Below are 19,431 nucleotides of genomic sequence, written 5' to 3'. Positions count from 1 at the left end.
GAATATGGCCCCTTTTTATAGGAGGTCCAAGTCCAGTGAGAGAGGCAGAAACTGACACATATACTAAGCAAGGAAATGCAGGCAGGTACAATATACTAGTGAACTCAGTAAAAATTTTTAAAGAATGAAATTCTGACATTCACAGAATCATAAATCCAGTGTCTGTCAAAGGCTTTATTTAACTCATTAATTAATAAGGAAACCAGGAAAGATGTTACAAATGGTTCAAAGGAGAATTCAAAGAACATCCATACGTAAGTGACCAGAAAAGAATTTACAGATAGATATAAAACTGGCCAATATCCACGGGGCAGAAATCTATATCTCTGGGGACACAGTTTGCCCTTCTATGGCCAAGAATCAGTTACCTCACTTCCAGTAAATAGAAATGTAGAAATAAAAATGTAGTCTACATTTATGGAAAGAAAATGTAGTCTGCAAATTATAGAAATAAAACAGCTCAAAAACAAGGAAGGATGAAGATAACTTGATAGGATGCACTGAACAGGACACCCAGTCATGTTTTTTTCGCCCATTTCAAAAATGTTTGCAATTTTTCCTGACAGTGGGTTAGTTTTATTGGAGAATCAGGGGGGAGGGTGGGAAGTAGATGAGAGGGAGATGGGGCCTGAAATGCAGACAGGGACCCAATGTAGGGCCCCAGCCTTCACGTTGGGAAGTCAGAAATGGACTCTAAAGCCCACACTGCAAAGGGTGGACTGTGGGAGACTGAGGCTGGGGTATGGGGCCCAGGGAGGAAGTGAGGAGGTCTTGAACCATGCAGGGAGAATGGAGATGAAGCATGGGAGTGAACTGGATGGGAAATGAAGGGAAATCTGGGGTGATTTGGGTTTCAGGAGGACAAAGGGATATGCCTAAAGAGACTTGAAGGGAAGAGCCCTTCTGTGTATATACCCAAGGGTGCTATTTCCTCAGGAGGCCCTCATGGAGTCATTTGGAGATGTCAGCCTTTGACTCTGACCTGACCTCTCAGCTAAAGAGAAGAAAATTTCAAACAGATAGCTTTCTTGGACGAAAACGCATACCCTGATTTTTCTGTCCAGATTTGCTAAATACTCTGATTCCCAAGATACAGTTTGGAAAAATCGTATATAACAACTTCTCTCCCTAACCCATTTGGGTCCCTTGACTCTGTCATGTAGACGGGTGTTCATTTTGCTGGTTTCCTTATACTATTGCCCTACCCCCATCCATTCTCCTCACCTGGCTCCCTTGTCCTTCGCCTTCTGGTTGGGTCGGTGCCTGGAACGTAGGAGGGGAAAGAAGCCAGGAATTTGTTCCCGCAGACTCCTCCCTGCTTTGGTGGGATCTGGCACCGCAGAGCCCCCCCCCCCCCCCCGCCCTCATGACAACAGCCACTCCTGGTCTTCACCTCCCAGCCAGGCTGGCCAACACCTTCTCCTCTCTTCGCCTCTCCAGGCCTGAGAATGTGGTATGGGTTGAGTAGTGCCCCTCCAAAATTCCTGTGTTGAAGTCCTAACCCCCAGGACCTCAGAACATAACCTTGTTTGGAATAGTAAGTTGTAATGGCAGGTATAATTAGTTAAGATGGGGTCATACTGGAGTAGGGTGAGCCCCTCATCCAATATGGCTGGTGTCCTTATAAAAAAGGGGAACTTTGGACTCAGGCACGCAGGGAGAACGTCATGTGAAGATTGGACTTGTGCTGCCACAAGCCAAGGAACTGCCAGAATCTAGGAGAGGGGCCTCAAACAGATTTTTCACCAGAGCCTTCAAAAGGAGCATGGCCCTGTTAACACCTTGATTTCAGTCTTCTGGACTCCAGAACGGTGAGACAATAAATTGCCATTGGTGAAGCCACTCAGTTTGAGGTAACTTGTGACAGGTCTGGCAAATGAATACAGGGTGGTAATGGCTTTCTGCTGTTGCTGGTTCCTTAACCCCACCTATACCTCCAAATAATAGTCCCTTCATTAAAAAGTCTCTTCAGAACTTCCAGTTGAGAGTGGTGTCTCTCTGGCCAGGACCATCATGATAGATTGGCTATTGTTCATCAGGTATATTACTCCCCCTTTCCCCTTTGCCTTCCCTGTTGAGAAATGGTATGTTCCTGAGCTTAATGTGCTCTTCTGAGTTGTTTTGCATTGGAGTCGATGTGGAGGGTAAACTCGGGAGTATTATTGTGGAGAGTGGTTCGCATTTGCTGAGCTGCCACCTCCGTGGATGGCAGCCTGCCAGAGGAAAAGGTGGTAGCAGGAGACACACGCACCTCTTCCTTGTTGTTTTACCGGCAGACTCTTGAATGTTGATGCCTACCATCTGGATGACTGGCTCGGCACTCTAGGCTCTCATGCTTGGATTTCCATATTGGGATCATGTCCATGTAGGGGTCTTCACCTTAAACTCCAGGAAAAGCAATATTAGACCTAAATAGACACACTTGTTTGCTTCAAGTCTCAGTGTCACCAAAGGGCTTGTTGTGTGCTGTGGAGTGGTGCATCCTGTCTGCTCCCCCAAGTTGGAAACACAAATATCTCTTTATCCCAGCAGCACTCTCCTCTCTTCTTATGAACCTCCGAACAAAGCTTAGCCTGTATTCTTTGGCTGGGTTTCCAGATTTCTCCTCTCACCAGCACAATGAAAAGATCTCTTCTTAGCCCGAGTAGGCTTATTTATTTTCTCCAGTTAAGACAAGACACATCACCAGTCATTATCGGGGGTGATAAAGTGACACTTAAGCAAGGTCATACAGATGGCAGACGGCCATACTGTTAATTTTCTCAGACTTAAAATACCAACATCTGTGCTTTTAACCATGAGTGGCCCTTACGTGTTTAAAAGCTGGTTTGATTTATCTCAGTTCTGGAACTTTCTCTCCATAGAATGTTGTGCCAAACAGGTGGATCTCTGGTGGTTTGGGAATCCTGATAGCACTGCAGTTATAAAGTTTACAATAATAAATTTTTTTCACATTGTTACTTAATGTTTTCCAGTAGTTTTCAAAGTAGTTCTATTCATAAAAACTCTCCAGCCTATCAGAGTAGTTGATCCTGCCCCAATTTACCAACCATCTTTTTTTTCCTGGCCACGGTATTCCCTGATTTATAGATAGTAAACAGGTAAATATTTTTTATTTTGATATTTTTACTCTTTATTTGTGGTGGGGGATCTGACTTTCGATTTGGGGGAGCATTATAAAACTGCTTTTTAAAAAGCACAGGTGATGTATAGATTTGACAAATCTTTTTGAAGGTGGAATGACCAAAAAGTACACGAACTCTTGGTCTTTGAAAATGCAAACGATTCCTCACTCAGCAAATAGATCTGGTTCCCCAGAAAGATTTTCGTGTAATCCAAATAAAAGTAAAAGAGAAAGAAAGTCAGAGGCTTTCCCTTTGCTCAGCCTTAATGGAACATGTGGGTCAGTTCTCAGGGTTGTGGCTGAGCCACTCCAGCTGAACTCAGCATCTTACAGGTGCGTTTAGAGACCCACCCACCCTCTGCTCAGGGCACCATGAGGGTTCCCTCCACACACCCAGGAGTCTGCCTGGGAAGGACTTGCTCGGTTTGTGAAGACAGTGCCTCCTGGGGAAGCTGAGGCTATGCCTGTCTCCTGGTGACTCCTGCAATGAACTGAGCCTGACTTCAAGCGTGCTGGGGGCGAAGCCAGCAATAGGCTGCACAAGGCTCTTGTAGGACCATCCAGTGTTCACGTGCTGTATTGGTTCTCTACGTCTGCTCTAACAAACTAGTACAAACGTGATGGCTTAAAAACAACAGACATTTATTCTCTTACAGTTCTGGAAGGCCCAGGATCTTCGGAGGACCCAAATCCAGGGGTTGGCAGGGTTAGTCTCTTCTGGGAGTTCTAAGGGAAGAACTACCCCAGCCCCCTCCCATAGCTTCTGGTGTTTGCCCGCCATCCTGGTGTTCCTTGGCTTGTGGGTACATCACTCCAGTCTCTGCCTCTTCCTTCACATGGCCTTCTCTGTATGTCTGTCCAAATGTCCCTTTTCTTAAATGGACAGCAGTCATTGGATTAGGACCCACGCTAATCCAGTGTGAATGTATCTTAACTTGATTCCACCTGCAAAGATCCTGTTTCTCGATAAGGTCACATTTACAAGTACCAAGGGTTAGGACTTCAACTTATCTTTTTGGTGGACATGGGTCTACCCAGTGTGAATGGTAACTAGGAGCCATAGCATTTTAGAATTGAAAAGTGATGCTCAAGCATTCCAGACATGACCGAGGTAAAATCCTGGCTTTCCACTCTGACTGTGTTAGGGGTCAACTGCGCGCTGTCCCTGTTTCCCTGTCAGCAGGATGAGAGGATAGTAGCGGGGCCTGCCCTGGGAGCCTGTGAGGGGATTAGGTGAGAATATCTGTGTGAAACCCAGTGGCCGGCACAGAGCAAAGCCCCAATCAATGTTACATAACTTTATATGACTTCTACATATGTCCAGTCAGCCTCTCATCAACGAGGAAGCGTAATGTGGGATCACTGACAATAAAAAATGACACGTTCCTGCTGGTCTGGGAAATGTAAGTAAGCTTCGGGGATCAAGAATAAGTGCTTATGTGTGGTTATACTTTGATTTGAAAGAATAACTCTTTTGATGGTTATACAACACTGTGGTTTCTTGTATAAACTGTCAAATGATATCTTCTATTTGAACAAGTCTTCTCAGTTTTCAAAGTGTTTTCATGTCATTCTTGCACAAACCCTGGGAAAGTGGCAGGTTGGGTATTGGTAATCCCATTTTATAGATAAGGAAACTAAGATGAGGGTTAAGAGATTTGCTTTTAGATCAGCGAGTGTAGCAGAGATGGCCGGCTGCCCACCTGATCTATATTCTGTCCTTTTCCTTGCTAACAAGACCGCTGTCTTGTTCAGACTGTGATATGTCCAGCTAAAAAAGAACACTCCCAGACTCTTTTCCTACCAGGGCTGGCCAGTGATGCATAAGCGGCAGTGGAGGACAGGGGAGCTTCCAAGGCAGCTTTTTAGAGAAGGCCAATTCATCTGGCAACAAACCCACCACCACCACCCACAGTGTGTGTGCGCGTGCGCGCGCGCATGTGTGCTCATTTCATCTAAACCCAGGGCTGGTTGGTTAACATTCGAATTCCCTAATTAAGAATCCACACTCCAGGGCACGGTGGGTACATTTGGGAGGTCCTGATAAGACAACCACTTGCATCTTGACTAGAGGGCCTGTTAATTAGCATAAGGATTCTCAAGAACGAAAGGTGGATTGGCCAGAAATGTTTTAAAGGCACCTGTACCCTTGCATTAATGTGACATTCGAGCCAGCTCTCTGGTTTGACCTCCCTTGGACAGGTGCTAGGATAGGGGCTCTTTGAGTTTGGTTCCCTGATGCGTACCAGAGGATTCAGCCATGAAGGCAGCTAGAAGCTGAACTAATTCTATTGGAGTGCTGTCACTTCTGCCTTCCTCGAGTGAACTCTCCATGCGAAGTGTTGTCAGTTGCTACTTCTCGGAGCTGATATGAACAAGTAGTGTCATGTTTTTGTGCCTGCTTATTTGTAAATGTTTGCATGTATGGCAGAATTCTGAATGAGACCTGCCCTCATTTTGATGCACCTCACAAGGAGGTGAGGGGAATGGTAGCTCTCAAGTACCTCTAACTGGTGGGGGTCACCATTATCTATAGACAAAGAACCTGACGAAGGTGGACGGCCAAATTGACTGAGGTCAGTTGTCAACACCCTGGCAGCCATGTTTGAATGGGTGACCATGGTTACTTGGAACAGAGGGAGACACTGGCCCAAGCAGTGCCAGTTGGGTCCTTTCTCTTGTAACTTTGTAATGGAGACCGGAAAATACTGTTGTCAGGCTCTACTTATTGCTAAAATCGAGGTATTGATAAAAATCGAGGTAGATAAAGGCAGGCATGGTGGGGAGGCCGTGTGGATGGACAGGGAAGGAAGGAGGTTGGCCAAGAGAGAAGGAAGGGGCCACACATGCGCAGAGACAGGGATAGGAGTCCCCATGGCCCCTCGGAGCGAGGATGGCAGAGGGCAAGACAGTAGGAGGCTTCCTTGTTCCCATCGGCTTGCTAGTTCTGGGTCTCAGTTCCTGGGGAATGTCTGACTGATCTTGCCCCAAGGTTCTCTGTATCTTTGTAGTAAATTACTCCTTATTATTGCTTAAGTGAGTTTAAAGTGCTCTCTGTTACTTTAACCAAAAGAACCTTGATGCAATTCAATATCATGCTGGAATGTATATAAATACCTTCTTAAAAGGTTTGTATATCTGTGGGCTCTATTAATATCCATTCGTCCCAACTCCATTAACATACATCATACATCTTGAACACACACACACATGTGCGCGTGCGCACACACACACAGTCTGCACTCATTTCACTCATTTGCTCAGTTCAATGACTGGATTGAAACTCCCCCCCACCCCACCCCCATGCCTCGATGTCTTAGCAACACATTTCTTTCTCAGACTCCATAGTACACTTGACTAGGTTTTAAGCAGATCGAATAGATCAATGAATAGAAAAATATTGCTAAACTTTTCTTTGAGGTGAATCCTCCTTCTCATCAGTAAATTCAGCTCCAGGGTGAGTGTGCAGCAGACCTCCTATCATAGCTCTTGGGCTGACTCCCGTCCGTTCCCACACAAAGCACAAGAAAAGGAGTCACATGTTAAGATTGGCTCCATTCATTAGTCATTTCTTCATTGCACAGGCATTTCTTGAGCCCACCATGTGCTCTGCTCTGCTCCAGATGCTGTGAATCCAGAGGTGAGTGAGAGTCAGTGCCCCTGTGAATCATACCTGGGGCGATTGCTTGAATCTGAAGCGCTACTTTCATTTCTCAATTATATTTTCTGGTTTTCCAGCTTTCCCTTGCCATTCTCCTACCACTGCTACAGAGTTTAAATCTCCAGGTTCTCACTTTTTCATTCTTTCTTTCTTGAAGTTTAATTTTTTTCATCTTTCTGGAATTGGGGAATGATAACTCTCCCTTAGGATTCTTTCCCCAATATGTCACCCATCAGGACCTTGACCAGACCACACACACTCATCTTGGGAACTTTATCCTGGTTGTTCCGTCTGCTGAGAGAGCTCTTGGCCAGATATCTCCCTGGCTCATTCCATCACCCTCTTCAAGTCTTCGTGCAAACGTTACCTTCCCCTGATCACCTGCCTCAACACTCCTAATCCCCCATACCTTAAATTTTTCTTTTTCTGTAACATTTCCCACCTTCTAAAATGCTGTATACTATACTTATTTTGTTTTGTTTTTTATGTTCAGTTAGTCACTGTATAATACATCATTAGTTTTTGATGTAGTGTTCAACAATTCATTAGTTGCATATAACACCCAGTGCTCATCACAACACGTGCCCTCCTCAATACCCATCACCCGGTTACCCCATCCTCCCACCCCTCCCTTCTGTAACCCTCAGTTTGTTTCCTGGAGTCCATAGTCTCTCATGGTTCATCTCCCTCTCTGATTTCTCCCCCTTCAGTTTTCCCTCCCTTCCCCTATGGTCCTCCGTGTTATTTCTTATGTTCCACATATGAGTGAAACCATATGATAATTATCTTTCTCTGCTTGACTTATTTCACTTAGCATAATCCCCTCTAGTTCCGTCCATGTCGATGAAAATGGTGGGTATTCATCCTTTCTGATGGCTGAGTAATATTCCATTGCATATATGAACCGCATCTTCTTTATCCATTCGTCTGTTGAAGGGCATCTGAGCTTCTTCCATAGTTTGGCTATTGTGGACATTGCTGCTATGAACATTGGGGTGCATGTGCCCCTTCTTTTCACTACATCTGTATCTTTGGGGTAAATACCTAGTAGTGCAATTGCTGGGTCATAGGGTAGCTCTATTTTTAACGTCTTGAGGAACCTCCATGATCTTTTCTGGAGTGGCTATACCAGCTTGAATTCCCACCAACAGTGTAAGAGGGTTCCCCTTTCTCCACATCCTTGCCAACATTTGTTGTTTCCTGTTTTGTTAATTTTTGCCATTCTAAGGTGGTATCTCATGGTGGTTTTGATTTGTACTTCCCTGATGGCTAGTGATGTTGAACATTTTTTCATGTGTCTGCTAGCCATTTGTATGTCTTCTTTGGAGAAGTGTCTGTTCATGTCTTCTGCCCATTTTTTGACTGGATTATTTGTTTTCTGAGTGTTAAGTTTGAGAAGTTCTTTATAGATCTTGGATACCAGCCCTTTATCTGTATTGTCATTTGCCAATGTCTTTTCCCATTCTGTGGGTTACCTCTTAGTTTTGTTGACTGTTTCCTTTGCTGTGCAGAAGCTTTTTATCTTGATGAAGTCCCAATAGTTCATTTTTCCCTTTGTTTTCCTTGCCTTTGGAGACGTGTCTTGAAAGAAGTTGATGAAGAGGTTCCTGCCTATGTTCTTCTGTAGGATTTTGATGGATTCCTGTCTCACATTGAGGTCTTTCATCCATTTTGAGCTTATCTTTGTGTATGGTGTAAGAGAATGGTCCAGTTTCATTCTTCTGTATGTAGCTGTCCAATTTTCCCAGTATCACTTATTGAAGAGACTTATACTATACTTATTTTTAATGCTTATTGCTAGAATGTAAGCTCTCTAAGGGTAGAGGTCTTGTTTTCTCATGCTATATCCCCAGAACAGTGCCTGGCATACAGTAGGCCCACAGTGAACATTTGACGAGTGTATGGGTGGTGATGTGGGGGCAAGTCTTTTGGGTGCGACACAAAGGCAAACACCTGGAATCTACTTGCAGTCAGGTGTTTGGATCTGTACTCACTCAGGTGACCTTAACAAAGGCAGTGCTAAGATCAGAAAGCACAGAGGTTAGTTGGAGCTAGTTTTATCAAGTTGAACAAAGTCAATCTCTGCAGGTGCACAAAGCAGTTGACATCCATGGGCAGAAAATATGCATATCTGTGACATGCTTTATGAGAACATGGATTGATGAAAATATTGACAGGGAGTAGTTTGGATTGTGTATTATATTAGTGTATATATGTAATCATGTAATATTTAGGGTTGTGGCTTTCTGCTTGATGTAACTAGTTACTAGGTTTATGTCAAGCATTATTGCTGTTAAAAGAGCAGCATTTAAAAAGAAAAGAGGAATGCCTGGGTGGCTCAGTCAGTTGAACATCCGACTCCTGATTTCAGCTCAGGTCATGATCCCAGGGTCGTGAGATCGACCCCTGGGTCGGGAGCCCAGCGTAGAGCCTGCCTAAGATTCTCTCTCTCCCTCTGCTCCTCTACCACCTCCCTCTCTAAAAAAAAATTTAAAAATTAAAAGAAAAGAGAAAGTTGGGCTACTTCTGTGTTGGGCACAGAAGATCAGATTGTGATGTGGGCATGAGATATTTACTGAACATTGGTTCTGTGCAGCATGGTAGCGTGGAAGGTGCTAGATCTGAGTTGGGAGGTCCAGGTCAAGTTTTGACTTGGCCTCTTCCTTGGGGTTTTTGGGTAAATCATTTCATCTCTTTGGGCTTGCCTAAAGCCTCAGTAAAAGGTGACTGAACGAGATAAACATGAAGATCTCTTACAGCTCCTAAGGGCTGTGATGGGGGATGTACTGGTCATCGTGCTGTATTCTGTGGCCAACAGAAGAATGGAGCCAGTACCAAGCCCTCAAGGAGGTCAATGTTCCGCAGGTGAAATAGCCATCAAATCTTACTTAGTTGACAAGGAGGCAAAGTGCTATGGGAAAACATTTGTTTCTTCAATGATTATTGACTTAAAAATGTATCATGAAGTATGAGACCATTTTAAGCGAAAAACGGAGACACTGATCATCTAAGGAAAGAAAGATCATCTAAAATAAAGGTAAGGTAGAGAGACACGAAGAGAACTAGAATTTCTCTCCTTCGATGGACTGAATGTTTGTGTCTCCCCCTCCCAAAGTCATATGTTGAAATCCTAACCCCTAATGTGATGGTAATGGAAGTGGGGCCTTAGTTCATGAGGGTGGGGCTCTCATGAACTGGATCGGTGCCCTTATAAGAGAGGTTCCAAAGAGCTCTCTTGCCCCTTTCACCTTGTGAGGTCTACAACAAGAAGTGTGCAACCTGGGGAGAGCCCTCACCAGAACCCAACCATGCTGACGCCCCAGTCTTAGATTTGTGGCCTCCAGAACTGGGAGAAATAAATTCCTGTTGTTTATGAGTCACCTAATCCATGGTACTTTATTATAGCAGCCCAAGTGGACTAAGACACCACCTCCCAATTATGGGCCTTGGTTTTCCTTCCTTCTATATTCCTAAAGATAATCATGTAGAACGCTTTTTTATTTTTTCCCCAAATCACCACATTTAACTTTTCAAGCTAAAAAAAATGCCCTTTTAATGGAAAATCTGGATTTCACATAGAAGATGAAACATAATAAGGAGAAGAACTAGGTCACAGGGCACTGGGCAAGTATTGCCCCCCCCCCCCCCCCACCAGGGTCAAGGCCACTTTTTGTAGAACTTATTGGAAAAATGGGAGTGCTGTGTACCTACCCCACTTGGTTATTATTATGAATATTATCTTTAACACAATGGGCAATTTAATTTAATTCTATGTTAATGATAGTTTAACAATTAACCAAAAAAAATTTTTTTAATACGCGGAAGCCCTCCTCTATCCCTAATTTTTACAGGAGGAAATGAAGCCCAGGGAGGTGAATCGGTTAATCCAAGGGCACACCTCCAGTACCTGGCAGATCCAAGGTCAGAGTCTTCAGCTCAATAAACCCTGGGAACTCCACTGTGCTCTGTGGGCTACAGGGCAGCAGATTTCTGCAGAGCAAGTGTGAGATCCAAATAGTGAGAAAGAACTTCTGGTTAAGCATGGCAGATTGAAGACATTCTCTTCCAAAATCCCAACTAAAAATTCCAGTAGAAGAATAAAAAAGGTATAAATGCACAAAAAACAATGCCCTGGAAGGGAAACTATGCAGATTTTGAAATGGCTACATAGTTTTGGCAGATGGAAAGCAGATGGAGAGGTGGTGAGTGTTTTAGCCAGCAGGGGGGCATCCCCAAAAAACCTGCAGAAACCCCAGAAAGGCCAAGGTTCTGTGGCACCAGATAGGCAGGTATGCAACTGACTATAGAGGCTTGTTGGGAAGTTTGGGTCTGGAGTCCCAAGTGTCCTCCCCTACTCATGCAACCAGGCAATGCCTCCCCGCTCCCTTCCTCTGCCACCTGCTTGCATCACCTGGAAGTTTTTTTTCCCAGAAGTATGGAGCCAAAAAGACTCTGAACATAGCCACATTATGTACAGCGCAGGACAGGAGTGAGGTTTGGGGCTGGTACCAGCGGAAAGCGAAAATCAGTGCTGAAGTCATCATGGAATGGTGGTAATTCTGCCACCCAGGCCCTGCCTCTGCTGGCAACCAGCATCCCCTTTTCTAGCAGGACAGCAGGTGTTCTGCCCCGGGGGAACTGAGTGACTGCAGAGGAGAAAAACCCTGCAGAGAATGTCATTTGGGGTCCCCCCCTGAAAAGGCTGGCTCACTGCCTGGTCTCTGTCAGTGAAATTCACCAGCTGAGAAGGCCTGCCCACACGCCTCAAAACAAACCCACAAATCAGATTGTGTGATTTTAGTCTTCTATATGAATGAACATCCAGGGGTTGTCTGATTCTGGGGGGAAGCCTTCAACATGAAACAGACCAAAATCATTCAAGCAGGAAAAAAGATTTAGGAGGAAACAGAAACAAAGCAGGGGAACAGAGTAAAACTTCTCAAACACACACCAAACATGTATTTAATATTCTTAGGGAGATAAGAGGCAGTGCTGCCCCCATTAATCAGCAGCAGGATGCTTTAATTCAGGAATGATCAAAGAAGAGGAAAGGAGAGTTTTTAGAAATTAAAAATAGAAGAGCTAAAAAAAAGAAGATTTGGCAGATGATAAAGTGGGAAAATCTCCCAGGAAGATGAACAAAAAACCAGAGATGGCCTATAGGAAAGAAATGATAAGAAAATTAAAGGACTGGTCCAGGAAGGCCAACAACATTCACCTAGTAGGAATTACAGGAAAAGGGAATAAAGAAAATGAAGTTGAAAGGCTTGGGAAATCGTACCAGAAAATTTCCTTGTGGATTTGAAAAGATCCACACCAGGAGACACCACTTTGATATTCCAGAAACTGTGAATAAAGAGAAGACCCTCAACGTGTCCCTAGATGGGTGAAATAGCCTCTGTTCAAAGGACCAGGAATTGGAATGGCCCGAGACTTCTCAACAGCAACACTAGATGCTAGGAGACAGAGGGACTGACATTGTAGTTCGCTGCTGTCCTCAGTGGTGAGCAATATGTGACAAATAAACATGGATAGTCAATTTCACCAGAAGTCATAACTCATCAATACTGAGAGAATAGGGGAAGAGAGTGTCAGAGTCTTCTAACATAGTAGGAGGCCAAGAAATGATGTCCCAAATGGATCAGTTGATAGCTGTATAAGCTTATTATTTAGAAATCTGGAGGAAAATGCAAGAAAGAGCTAAAAGGGGACTATCAAGGGGGCAGGAGACTGTTTTTTACATTATAGGATGTGTGTTATTGCACTTTCTCATTTACTTGCATGTACAGATGATAAAACCCATGGGAGAACCTTGAAAAGAGATCCAGTTCCCTTCTTCCCATTCCCTGATCTTGGTGGCTTTGCCTTCTCGGAGGAGGTGGCCTGACCCTGGCTATGTCATAACGCCTTCAACGTCAGGCGATCTGGGTTCCCCTTGCTTGGGTTTCAGGGGCTTGCCTTGTGGCACAGTGTTTTCACGTCATGTGGAAGAGAAAGATGTCTCCAATATGGCTTTGTGCCTGAGCTCGCATGGGCAGATGAAATACATGAACATTGTTCTTTGTTTTCATGGTGAGACTTATGCAAAGCTCTTTTCCCTCTTGGTGTTTATCTTTTGGTTTGGTTGTAAGGATGCGATGGACTCAAGTGGTGAGTAATGGCTGAGTCCCATTGTTCCCCCTCCTGGTGACCCCACCCTGAGCCTGAAACCCGGTAGCAACTTCATGCTGTCCAATGGGGTAAAGCCCACCTCGCCTTTGATGTCCTGTGAGTTATAAGGATTTTTTGGCTTTGAGGTGAGCATGAATTTGGCTTTGCAAAAATCAATGCTGGACAATGATGTCACAAAGAACTGAAGCCTAGAAGTTACACGCAATGGAAATAAATCCTTGAAGAAGCTGGGGTGAGAGGAGGAAGCTAGATTAGGCAACAAACTACAGAGCCCCCCAGTTTAGATTTTTAATGGTTAGACCCCTTGGAAGTGCTATAGTTCAGGGAAGAGGAAGAATTAAAATATGTGCTGTGGAGCCTTATCCCTTTGGGGTTTGTGTTATCACACGGGGTGGGGGGTCTTCCACCTACGAATCATAAATTCCTGGAGCGCCTTACCAAAGGGGCTGCTTCCCTGGACCTTTTATTTGGTGAAGAGGCTGTACCCGGCAGTGGGACGCACCCAAGGGTTGGGGGGAGATGCTGCCAGGAGTGGGGGCCGAAGATCAGTGCCCCTTAGGAGCCAGCAGGGAGGCTGCGGACCTCCCTGCAAGGGCAGTGGGAGGGGCCCCTGCCTGGACGCGATGCCTCCTGTCCTGTGGGGCTTCCTTCTTCTCCCTTCAGGGCTTCAGGTCCATTTTCACTTCACCAGGCCAGGGAGCCCACAGGCTGGAATGTCCAGGCTGCACCACCTGCCCACTCAGCATTTCCTGTTCCATCCCCAACCCCCTCTCCCTGCTTCCTCTCTCAGCTCTCCTTTTCTCAGACCATCTGATACAGTTTTCAGCTAAGTGTTGAATTCTTCGGACTAAATTGATATGTGGGTGCTCCTGTGAGTTTGTCCGGACCGCGGGAGGTGAGGAATTTATAGTTCCCCAATTTGTCTTATTTACAATCCTCCTGGTGACTTAGGAAAAGAGCACCAGGCCTGTCCTTAGATGAGATCCTCGCTGCGTTTAATCCAGTGCATGCCAGTCTCGCTCAGCCTCAAACTAGGTTGTGTGGGAGCAGAAGTCCTCGTGAAAGCCGCATTTATCTGATTAGGAACGCTCATTAACGTTTGAAAAGCCAACCCGTGCCTCTGCTCTGCTTCTACTTGTCTGATGTCAAGAAGCTTGTCCAGGCCCCGATTTTCTCTTCTAGAAGATTCCTCTCGTGACTCTGTTTCTGCACCTGTCAGTGAAATCAATCATCCTCCTGTCTTATACAACTGACTGTCTAGAAAATGCTAGTGTTTTTGTAGTGTTTGCCACAAACAAACCCCAATGCTCTTAGCAGCTGCCCAGCCAGAGTTGTGGAGTAAGTTTCAACATGTCTACCCTAAAGGTATTTTTTTTTTTTTTTTTAAGATTTTTATTTATTTATTTGACAGAGAGAGACACAGTGAGAGAGGGAACACAAGAAGGGGGAGTGGGAGAGGAAGAAGCAGGCTTCCCGCGGAGCAGGGAGCCCGATGCGGGGTTCGATCCCAGGACCCGGGGATCACGACCTGAGCCGAAGGCAGACGCTTAACGACTGAGCCACCCAGGCGCCCCTCAACATGTCTACCCTCAATTGCTGCCCACCCTCCCTCTCTGGGGCTCTCGAGTCTTCCCAGTAGTAGCCCCAGCCCTCTGATGTCAAGGAGGGCCTTTCCTAGCCTCTCCCCTATAGTAAGTTTGCTTCCTTAAGACAGAAGGGAAGGATGTACCACTTTCTTACCTGAGGGGAAAAGAAACATTCAGTTTGCGGCGTGGGTAAATGGTGTGGTATTTAAAAGAAATCATACACAGTTTTATGTTACATTTCTATAGTATTGCCCACAGAGTGCAAAAATTTCTTTGTTCTCTCTGCAAAGAAATCAAGAACAAGAGAAATTCATTTCCGTTCAGTTCATAGACAGTTTTCTTTTTTTAATTTATATTCAATTTAGTTAACCTATAGTGTATTATTAGTTTCAGGGGTAGAATTTAGTGATTCATCAGTTGCATGACACCCAGTGCTCATTCCATCACGTGTCCTCCTTAATGCCTATCACCCAGTTACCCCATCCCCCCACCAACCTCCCCTCCAGCAACCCCCAGTTTGTTTCCTGTGGTTAAGAGTCTTATGGTTTGTCTTCCTCTCTGTTTTCATCTTATTTTCCTTCCCTTCCCCTATGTTCATCTGTTTTGTTTCTTAAATTCCACATGTGAGTGAAATCATATATTTGTCTTTCTCTGATTTATTTCGCTTAGTATAATGCCCTCTAGTTCCATCTACGTTGTTGCAAATGGTGAGATTTCATTCTTTCTGATGGCTGAGCAGTATTCCATCATATATATATGTGATAGATGTGATATATATATTATCCATTCATCTCATAGACAGTTTTCTTTTTTTTTTTTTTAAAGATTTTATTTATTCATTTGAGACACAGAGATACACAGAGAGAGAGAGCATGAGCAGGGAGAGAGGCAGAGGGAGAGGGAGAAGCAGGCTCCCCGCTGAGCCAGGAGCCTGATGCAGGGCTCGATCCCAGGACCCTGGGATCATGACCTGAGCCAAAGGCAGACGCTTAACCATCTGAGCCACCCAGGTGCCCCTCATAGACAGTTTTCTTAAACATAACTGGCATCAGGAAAGCCTGGGGAACTGGTAAAATGTGTAGGTGGGACCATGTTTTGAGAAACCTTTACCCTCCAACTTATGACTTTAGTGTCACGTAATTGGACAGGATCAGCTCATAAGTTCCAACCCCTCATTTGACAGAGGGAAGACTGGTTCTGAACCTGAAGAGACCCTCCCAGGCTCCTACAACTTCCATAGCTCATGTGGCTCCTGGGAGGCAGAAGCAGGCAGTGGTCTTGGTCCTGGGCTCCCTGAGAACCCCGCCCTGCCTGGTAGCCCCAACTATCCTGTGACCTCATTTATTTTTCTCTGCTAGCCTCCCCAGTTCCTGCTTCTTCCCTTGTCTCTGTTCTCACTCAAACCAGAATCCTTGACTTTGGTCCTTCCTTCTCTCTGATTTTATCTTACCCCTGGCCCCGCCCTCCTTACCATCCTTCTTCACATTCCCCTACTGCAGCGATGGAGAGGACCTCTTTCCTCGACCTGACGAGCTGCTACTCAGCCTTCAAGACCCAACTCAACTTTTATTTTCTGCCAGTCTTTCTGAGACCCCCTTCAAACTCAGGTAATTTCTCCTACCACTTAAAATTTTATATCATGATGGTATTTCTGTAGACCACACTCCTCCCACTGTATTTAATGAATCTTTGTTGCTTGTCTCCCTCCTCCACTAGAGCATGAGCTCTTTGAAGGCAGGCACCCTGACTCTGTCTGTCTACCTGTGCATCCCCTCTGCCTTGCTGTTCTGGTTAACTTTTGTTGTGGAAAAAAGTACCCCAGAACATAGTGGCCTAAAACAACAAAAATGGTTTAAATACTTCATGCGACGTGGGCAGGGTTTAGCAGGGACAGCTCGTCTCTGTTCCATGCATTGTCAACTAGGGTGGCTCCAGCTGACATTTCCAATATGGCTCACTCACATGGCTGGCCATTGGTGCAAACCGTCAGTTCCTCTCCACAAGGGCTTCCTCACACAGCGGTGTCTGGGTTCCCAAAACAAACATCCCAGGAGAACCAGATGGAAGAAGCTGTATTGCCTTTGATAACCTGGCCTTGGAGGTCAAATAATGTCTACTGTGGTGGGGAAGGGAACGCTGATCCCACCCCTTCATGGGAGTAGTGCCAGGGTGACACTGAGAGAAGAGCTTGTGGGTGGGAAATGTTGGAAAATGCGCCCGTCACATTAGCACAGGGCGTAGGACTTGAGAAAGGATTGGTAGATGAATGAAGAACTGTATGAACGAATAAATGGCTAAATAAAGCCAAGGTGCCAAAGCTTGGTAGCACCAGAAGGAGCAATAGTTCCTGAGGGGTTCTACTAGGTATTAGGTCTCTTAGACTCTTTGGGGTAAATATAATTTTCTCAATTGTTTTGGATGTGTGGAGTTTTTATATAATTGGGAAAGAAAATGGGTTCAGAGAATCTCAGGATACATTTCTTTCTGAATTTCAAATTCTCATGCTGAGACAGGGTGTCGAAGGCATAGAGTTGGAAGGGAGATTAATTTTTAACTCTTATACCCTTTAGTACCCTTTGGATTTTGAGCCATGAAAATCATGTACAAGTATATATTCCTTTAAGTGTTAAGTTCTAAAATGAACTTTAAATTTAAAATTAAATTTATTGTAATGGCCATCATCATCAACTTACTCTCAAATGATTCAGAAAAAATATAATATGTATATAAATATGGAGAGAGAAAGAGAACAACAGAGCAAATGGGCAAAATGTTGACAAGAGATACATCTGGGTAAAGGATGTATGAATTTTTTTTAAAGATTTTATTTATTTATTTAACAGAGAGAGACACGTGAGAGAGGGAACACAAGCAGGGGGAGTGGGAGAGGGAGAAGTAGGCTTCCCGCTGAGCAGGGAGCCCGATGCGGGGCTCGATCCCAGGACCCTGGGATCATGACCTGAGTCAAATGTAGATGCTGAACGACTGAGCCACCCAGGTGCCCCTGTATGAATGTTCTTAATGTTAATATTCTTCTGTGCTCACAACTTTCCTATAGATTTGACATTTTCCAAATAAAAAGGTTTTGAAAATCCTGATGGGATGAACATGGACCCAAACTGCTGGGCGACCAGTATAACAGCTTCTTTTTGGGGAGGAAGAGTCTTCTCAGCTGTTTTTGTGGTTGCTTTCCTAGTGCAAATTGAAGTTTTTATTCACAGACCCTCTTTTAATAATTTTCTGGAATAAATCCTTTAGTGAGTTTAACAGTAACAAAAATGAGAAAATCATAGTTAATCCCAATAAGGAATCTTTTCAAAATTGGTGGCATCAAGACTAGCACGTGACATAATGGATAGACAGTCCGATGAGCTTCATGTGTGTGTGTGTGTGTTTTATTATTATGTTATGTTAATCACCATACATTACATCATTAGTTTTTGAAGCTTCATGTGTGTTGAACACTGCCTCCCTAATATTTAAATGGAAAGTTTCATAAGAGAGAAAGGGGAAGGGAGGGAACTCACATTGACTTAGTACTTTCTGAGACCATCACTGTGCAAGGAGTTCTAAATGTGTTAGCTCATCAACTATCCTCAAAACCCTTTTTTTTTCCCGACTTTTACAAACTGTTTATTTTCAGTCAACCTTTCCCATTTCTATTCCCATTTTGTTTGCCTTTGTGGAAGAGCAGCTTAAGACCGCTCAGTGGTTGTTCCTCCCCATTCAGTGGCCTGAGCAGTGGGAGCTGCAGACCAGTCTTCAGGGGCCGGCTGGGCGCTCCAGTCTTCAGTAGGGAACTGCTGCATCGGCACCGAGGGCACCTGCACGCCTTCAGACCAGTCTGCGACTTCAGGCTGAGTAGCAGTGACCTCAGGAGCTGGAGCCGTCCATTCACCCTGAAATTCCTCCTGGGTCACAGCCTTTTCAGCGGCGCCTGCTCTTCCTCTTCAATCTCTTCAGGATCTCTGTAGACGTAGAGATCAGGCATGACCTCCCACGGGTGTTCGCAGGAAATGGTGCCACGCATGCGCAGAACCTCCCTGGCCAGCCGCCGCCACATCAGACCCACTGCAAGGGATGGCAATGTCCACACAGCGCAGAGGAGAGTCGGCGTTAGACAGAGCGATGGTAGGCAGGTTAGCATAGGACGCCTCTGTAAGAGGCTGGTGGTCAGCCCCGGGATCAGTAACCACCAGCAGTCTCGGCTCCCGGAAGGCTGCCTGGATCTGGTTAGTGAAGGTTCCAGGAGCGAAGGAGCCGGCAATAGGAGTGGCTCCCGTAGCAGCAGCAAATTTCAGCACAGCTCGCTGGCCAGTGTTCCTGGACGATGTGACACTGACATCGGCTGGGTTTTCAATGGCAACAATGGCACGAGCTGCCAGCAGAAGCTTCTACCAGGTTCTCCTCAGATTTATGATGTAGATCCCATCACTTTTCCTTTTGTAGATGTACTGTTCCATTTGAAAGTCAAGGTTGGTGCCACCTAAATGGGTTCCTGCTGCAAGGAATTTGAGGACATCCTCCTCCTTCATTTGCAGGACATCAAGGGCTCCGGACATTGTGAAAGTTTCCCTTTAAGTGACGACGGGAACGCAAAACCATGCCGTATGGACACTTCCCTGGGTAGCGCGGAAAGGCCCTCAAAACCCTTTTAAGCAGATTTGACTATCCCTCCCCTATAACTAGGGAAACAGGCTGTAGTTGTGACCATTCTGATGTCCTTGGCTTCAAGTAAGAGAACTTCAACTTGACTGGCTCAAACAGCAAGGACATTTATTCTCTCACACGCGAAGAGGCTGGGAGCAAGAAGAAAGGACTGATCATACGCCAGGGATTCTGCCAGCCCTGACAAGACGAAGATGAGAAAACCTAGCGCCGGCTTATGG

The 19,431-nt window shown here is 45.1% G+C and overlaps 1 pseudogene; it reads right to left on the bottom strand.

Moving 5' to 3' along the window:
* Positions 1-18,213: 18,213 nt before the first annotated feature.
* On the bottom strand, positions 18,214-19,121 carry LOC116642846 (annotated as a pseudogene).
* Between the last annotated feature and the right edge of the window lie 310 nt (positions 19,122-19,431).

The sequence above is a fragment of the Phoca vitulina genome, unplaced genomic scaffold (assembly GCF_004348235.1).
Source record: "Phoca vitulina isolate PV1807 unplaced genomic scaffold, GSC_HSeal_1.0 scaffold1, whole genome shotgun sequence".
NCBI classification, from domain to species: Eukaryota; Metazoa; Chordata; class Mammalia; order Carnivora; family Phocidae; genus Phoca; species Phoca vitulina.
The sequence above is the reverse complement of the archived record's forward strand: the minus strand, read 5'-3'. Positions and strand labels throughout refer to the sequence as shown.